This window comes from Micropterus dolomieu, linkage group LG15 (assembly GCF_021292245.1).
Source record: "Micropterus dolomieu isolate WLL.071019.BEF.003 ecotype Adirondacks linkage group LG15, ASM2129224v1, whole genome shotgun sequence".
NCBI lineage: Eukaryota > Metazoa > Chordata > Actinopteri > Centrarchiformes > Centrarchidae > Micropterus > Micropterus dolomieu.
In genome coordinates this window covers 2,632,970-2,640,421 of record NC_060164.1, presented here as the reverse complement: position 1 = coordinate 2,640,421, position 7,452 = coordinate 2,632,970, and positions in this window count along the sequence as shown.

The following is a 7,452-nucleotide window of genomic DNA, read 5'->3' as shown; positions in this document are numbered from 1 at the left end:
CTACTCCAAGGCGGACTAGGTACATATAGTCATGGGGAAAGCATGACACCATGCCAATACCTGCATCCTTTAATGGTGAATTTCTGACATGATGGTCATCATTAGACATCGTTTCAAAATCCAGATCAGTGCGACGTAGGCTGTTGACCTCTGGAAAGATCATCCTGTGTTTAAGATAAACACCAGTTTGGACACACTTATCACAACCAGAGTAACCAATGTGACCTTTGTAATCTGTGATGCTCCAGCCAGAGCTTTTACTAAAGGAACCAGAGGCCACCTGCACGAAGCACTGCTTCCCACTGATAATAAATCCTCTGCTCAGCACTTTTAATTCACTGACCAAATCTCTTAAATACTCATCAAGACAATTTGGCTTTGAGTTCCCACAAAACAGAGCAATGACAACAGGCAACACCGCAGCAAGCCAAGGACTGGCCAAAACTGTACCAAGGAACTCTTGAACAAAGGCAATCCATCTATATTCTGCTGCAACTTGAACATGTGCCTGTTTGGAATTTGTGACCAGATTTGTTCCATGCTTTATGAAAAAGCTTTCAAAATGCCAAAGTAGCGGTAAATACCATCAGCAGGAATGCGGATGCTGTATGAGGTTGTGGTTTTCAGGAGAGTCCTGGCATCTTTTGGTAGAAAAGGATGATGCACACTCAAGATGGCAAGAAGGGCAGTCAAAGCTACCAAAGACACCCTGAAATGAAGTGCCCAATCACACAAAGACTCAGTAAGAGATGTGCTGACATTTCCTATGTCATCATCATTCTGGGACTCATCATCGCTGTCAGATATTTGTCCCTGATCCCCTGGATCACAGTTTCCTACTGGCTTAGAGAGATTTGCTGCAGAAATATCAGGACTCTGCTCTCTTTCTGAGTGAGTGTGTATCTCACCTGAGTCTCTTCAGCCTAAGGAAACAGTCAAATGAGAAATTAACAACATCATACAAAAAAAAATGATACAAATACATCACTAACACACTTTTAAGAATTATAACACAATTTACATTAGACACCTAAATAGCAAGGGTTATCATTTTCAGTCAGCATAAATATTTCTGTAAATTGCATCACCTCCCACTCCCTAAACAATAATACTACTAATAATACAATATTGTACTTCATCTAAACATCTGGTTCATTCCACCTTCCCGTTAAACAGCACTGCAGTTGTCATGGGCGTTGGAACCAGTATATGTGGGTGGGAAAATATTTTTTAAGATTGATGACCAATGATTTTGGACCCACTCATTTTTACTATCTTTAATTAGCGCATCTGTTTGGTTTGTACAGGTGTACTGTCAATTTCTGCTATCTATCGAGATGTGCCTGTGATAGTTTTAAATTTATATAATATTTTCTGCTTAATTTTAAACTGGCACACAATAAGGTAGCATATTTCGATAGGGCAGCATCTCTCGTCAGAACGCCGGTTTGTTCACTTTTTTTAGAGTGCCGTCAGTCAAATCCATTCCACTTAATAAATGCCCTAATAAATTAAAATTTATTCCACATTTTAGCTACAGCCTTGACTTCCAGGCTGATGGGTCCTCAAATCCACTCCACTCATTAAACTCCATTCCGTAGTTTTACAACTCGCGCCTGCTACTCTCCTACACTTTCCGTCTCTATGGACGCTATCAACACAGTGAGGTAAACAAAGTGAGAAGGGTCCAGCTGCAGCCTGCAGACAAACATGATGGAAGTTAAACTTCCATATATGGTTCGTCCCAGAAGCCACCCCGCACAAAACGTGATGATGTTTATCTCGGTTGCTGTAAGTGTCAACATAGTAATCAGTGAACATTATGCGTTAATGTTTGCTATAGTATAATTATGTAATATTATTATAATATATTAATACTATAATTCCTGCAAATATGTATTTATAATATCATAATGATAATAATAAAGCAATGTTTCAATTCATACCACTGTTGTTGTATATTTTATGTGTTCCAAAGTGATTTTATGTTTCATGAACCGAGAATATTCTGTACATAACGAGCCAGATGTATCTTGATCTAGGTTAAAACTTTACATTATTACTGAGAATTTAATGATATAATCAATTTAATGAGAATATCAGCGGTACGAACATTAACACTATCGCTACTACAGCTGTTGCTGGACACGTCTGCTGCAGTTGGCTGCTGGGGGAGCTAACCCGGCCATTGGCAAGCTGTCTAGCTAACTATTAGCATATACTCTTACCCTAACCATCACAGGGTGTGTGCCTAAAGTTATTGATTGTATGCATGTCCTACAGCGGCGCACTAGCAGATAGGGTTAACCTCCATTGTGTTGCTGTGCAGCCTCCGGTAACGTTACTGCAGCTATATATTGACACCCGTCTGCACTTGTGGAGCTTCTCATCTCCAATGTTTGAACACCTTTTCGATTTGTCAAACTGCCGATATTCGAAACCTACAAAGTTGATTTCTCGCCTCAAAAGTTGTCTACGCCCACCCACAGCGTGGGTCTCTCCTATGTCCGCACCTTGTATATATACACAACGGTGAGACCTGGCCTTCGGCTCCCAAAATGCCTTTTCTTCAGCACTGAGAAGCGAGGTCCAGTGAGGCCTTCAACTTAGAGGGCTGCGCCTATACTCATAGAGTCTGGAGTTACAGTATGTAACTACTGTTCTATTTCATATAGGCTTCGCCCTCTAAGGCTCACTATTGGGTTAGAGGCAAAGCAGGATGAGTTAACGCCTCACTGGCCCATACGGTACCACCAAGCACAAAACCCACCTGCCCAGAGCCATAAATGAGCTACCCAGTAACCCGCTTGGTGTCGGCCAGGGCTGGACTGGGACCAAAAATCGGCCCTGGCATTTTTGGCAGAGGCGGCCCACCAAAATCGGTCAGACTCCCCCCAAAAAAGCACCATCGTTCCATTTAGGGGTTCAGATTAGAGGCATTGCACAAGATTGGTGTCCATGACTATAAGACAAGAATATATTTCAATAGACCTACTATTTATTAAAAAGATAGATGAAATATTTGATAGGGAGGTCTGGGGGTCCTCCTCCAGAAGATTTTTAGCATTAAACACTTAATTTCCTGCATTCTGGAGACATTTCCTGCACCAATTTATGGCAGGAATGTCTTTCTTTATATAAAGGGAAGCATAAAAATCAGGTGGCAGGTGACAATTCACAATAGCATTGTAGGCTTTCTTAAGTGCAAATAAACCTTTCTTATAGCATTTTTATTTGTTAATTAACATTTCTAAGTTATTTTTCGGAACATTTTTAACAAATGCTTTTAAAAAGTGGTGGCTACATGTCCCCAGCGTCCACAGTGTAAATGACCCTCCCTCCCTACAGGTTGAGCTACTCCATGCTTACCGCTTCACCTCCACTCTCCTCCTGCTCTCTCTCACTCAGCCCTGTCACTTTGTCCCTCTGTTTTGCTCTCACACGCCTCCTCTTCTGCCTGGCAGTGGCCACCACAGCTCTTTTGCTCCTTCAAGTGCCTGTGCCTGCACTACGCAGTGTACTGCAGCTGATGTTGAAGCTACTGCAGCCCCCATAGCAAACATATCGGTCATTTTCGCAGCAGCCGTCAGAAGAATGTTTTTGTTTTGGCCCGCAACACAAGAAACAGGGAGCAGATGGGGTGGGGGCTACTAAGAGATGTGATTGGGCCAGCCCAATGTCACTATAGAAAATTACCCAATGGGCCGCTGTTCATGCTAAAACAGTTATATAAAGATTACCAGTCCAGCCCTGGTGTCGGCGTGCTCACAAGCACCGATGGCGGCTACCATCGGGCCCAGCAGCTGTACAGAAGCAGGCGTGGTCACGACAGGGGCCGCATCAGCTGCGCACTGAGCAGCTGAAGCCCCCCCCCCCCCCACCGTCCTGTGGGAGAGGGCGCACCGCACACTCACAAGGGAAAATCACTCAGCCAAAACAATCAGTACAGAGTGAGTCAACGAGAGGAGGAATCGACAGGAGACATCCCACAGGTAGAAACGGACAAAAGAGCACGGGGACGACCAGGAAGCCGCCGTGCCATGGAGGAGACGCCTCTTATGGAGTGCGCCCTAATGCCGTCGGGAGGGATTTACTGGCTGACATATAGGCCTGTGAAATAGCCTCGCACAGCCAGTGAGATAGGTGCTGCGCCGACAGGGGAAGTCTCTTGGGACAGCGCACGTGCAGAGGAGGGCAGAGGAGGTGGGACGTAGCGTCGTCCTCAGAACCATGGGGGAGAGGAAAGAGAGAGTAATCACCTGGTGATTCTCTTCCAGCTGGTGAGGCTCTTAAGCATGAATGCAGGATTGGGGCACAGGACAGCTGAGCTGCTGTCACCCTGAATCCTGAGACACAGAGGGGGCAGCCAGATCGCTGACCTTCTTGGCTAATATCAGAGCCACAAGTAAGGCGACCCTGGCCAAAAGAAACTTCAGGTCTGCCGTCTCTAAAGACTGAAAAGGGGCGTGGGTTTGCGCGTGTAAAACCAGTGCAAAATCCCACTGTGGAACAACAGGCAGTGTCACCAGCCTGTGCATCCGCACCCCTTTCAGGAAACGCTTCACCAGGGGATGAGCAAACACCGTCCTTTCACCAAAACCCTCCTGACAGGACAAGATGGCGGCAATGTAGGTTTTAACCGTGCTGAGCGCCAGACCCCTGTCCACGAGCAGCTGGAGGAACGAAAGCACCCCCGGCAGCGGACAGGCCACCGGTTCCAACCAGCTGGTTCAAACACCAGCTTTGGAACGCCAACCACTTGGTGGAGTAAGAGGACTGAGTAGAGGCGGCTCTCAACCCCTGGATGGTGCAAACCACCTCACGGGAGAGACCTAGACCTTCCGGGCGCCGCCTCTCAGCAGCCGGACCCACAGGGCCGACAGCGGACAACTCCTGATAGTGCCCCCACCTGTGAGAGGGCATCCCCCCTCCAGGGGAGTTTCCACAGCTGTCCCGCCAGCAACCGCTGGAGGCAGGGAAACCAGGACGCGCTCGTGCACTTCGGAACCACCAGAATCACCGCCAAGGCTGAAAACTGTAGGCGGTCCAGACGGTGCGGGATCAGCCGAACCGGCGGGAAAGCAGGGAGGCCATCCGAAGACGTCCACCCCCAACATCTCGCAGGCTCAGTGAAATCCACAGGGCACACTGAGCATTTTCCCCGGTTGGCAAACAGATCCACCGCCACGCCGAACTGGAGCCAGATCTGGGCCACCAGATTGGGATGGAGGCCCCACTCGTCTGGACGAGGGCCCCCCCTCGACATGATGTCCGCCCCTCTGTCACGCCAGGGATGTACTCCGCTCTGATGGTGAGCAGATGAGTGTGCGCCCACAGAAGCAGCCGCCTGGCCAAGGCCAGCAGGACACATGGGATCTCCCTGGTCGGCTGATCAGGGACAGACCGCATGTCAGCTACACGTTAGCTACTGGTTAGCTCAACATTAGCCTGACAGTAGCATCCTTGTAGCTTAACAATTGGTTGCCTCGCCGCGGCAACATAGCAACGTTGAGGCCGGCGTCACCAGAGGTTGGAACGGTTGGAAAACTGCCGTTTTGAAGTATGGAACCAGCAACCAGTGTGTGGAGCTAGCTAGCTTGCTTAGCTACATGCATCTGTAATCCATGTTAACTGTCATTTTAATCGTGATGATAATTTTGTGTAGCGAAAAATAGGTGCACAAGCTTTGCGTGAAAGTGCATTTTTGTTTCAAACAACATGAATCAGCTTCATCAAAATGAACGTCAGTGTCACACTGAGTTAAATTTCATTTTGTAGCTTTTCTGTCAGAATTTGCTGTCCTTTTCTTCATGCAGTCAGTACATATTAATATTAATGAAGGGTGTTTCACTGACCCTTTATAGGCAACTATGGGTGTTTGAAGGATCGGACATGGAGCTCCCTCACATGCGGCACATTTCAAGTTGATTTTGATTTATAAAGGTAACATTGCTTACTGGTGAGCGTACGCACAAACTCCTAACCATGGCCACACTTTAAACCTGTTTTTTTGTCTGGGTGCTACAATATCATCTGTGGGCCACACAATTATTAATTTTAACTGTGAATTAGAGATAGCTTGTGTTGTACAGTCACACACGAAATATACCCGCTTCTTAAATGAGCAGTGAAAAGAAATTCTGTACCCTATTTAATTCTTTTGGTGTTTCCTGATGGGGCGCGAATGACTTGATCAGTTCCATCAGTTCACAATGTTACTCAGTGCGGGACCTTATAGCCACCTTGAAAAACACGGGGGCTAACAAGTCTCAAAAACAGCCCTGGCAAAATTACATTATTAGCAGAAGACTGTGAATCAGTTAGTAAACCCATGCTCCACCCGTATGCCTCTGTTGAGTGTGATGCAGACTATGAGAAGTCTATAGTACACTTTGCTGGTAAGGTGGAATTATTAAGATCAAGTATTTGTCCTAACCCTGCCTTCTTAGATATTGTGCATCCATTCCGGTACTCCTGGAGCCCTTTCACGTCAACTACGATGAAACTATGCCTACTCAACATTATGCCAATAAGGTCTTTATTTGAAATCATGGAGTGTATTGGCACACATTTGTTATCAGTTAAAATAGCTCTCTGTCCACTGGTTGTGTCCCGAACTATTTTAACACTGCTTGTGTTCAACAGATCCTAAAAAAACCTGGACCCCAGCATCCTTGACAACCATTGCCCTTTTTCAAAACTGCCTTTTATCTGAAAGATCCTGGAAAAGATTGTCTCTAAGCAGCTATTGGTTGCTATGGATTGGAATGGCACTTTCTTCTGTAGTACCGAGTACCCTTTTGAAAGTCACCAATGACCTCTTATTGAATGCAGATGCTGGTTTGTGCTCTATTCTGGTGCTGCTGGACTTGACCAGGGCATTGTCTTGGATAGACTGAAGCACTGAGTGGGCATGTCGGGAACTGTTTTGAGCTGGAATTTTTGTGTTTCTATTAATAATTTCAAGTCATCATTGTCTCTTATTAATTATTGTGTGCCTCAAGGGTAAGTATTCAGACCCCTTTAAATTTTTCACTCTTTGTTTCATTGCAGCCATTTTCCAAAAATCAAAAAAGTTCATTTTATTTCTCAGTAATGTACACTCAGCACCCCATCTTGACAGAAAATAACAGAAATGTAGAAATTTTTGCAAATTTATTAAAAAAGAAAAACTGAAATATCACATGGTCATAAGTATTCAGACCCTTTGCCGTGACACTCAGGTGCTGTCTATTTCTTCTGATCATCCTTGAGATGGTTCTACACCTTCATTTGAGTCCAGCTGTGTTTGATTATACTGATTGGACTTGATTAGGAAAGCCACACACCTGTCTATATAAGACCTTACAGCTCACAGTGCATGTCAGAGCAAATGAGAATCATGAGGTCAAAGGAACTGCCTGAAGAGCTCAGAGACAGAATTGTGGCAAGGCACAGATCTGGCCAAGGTTA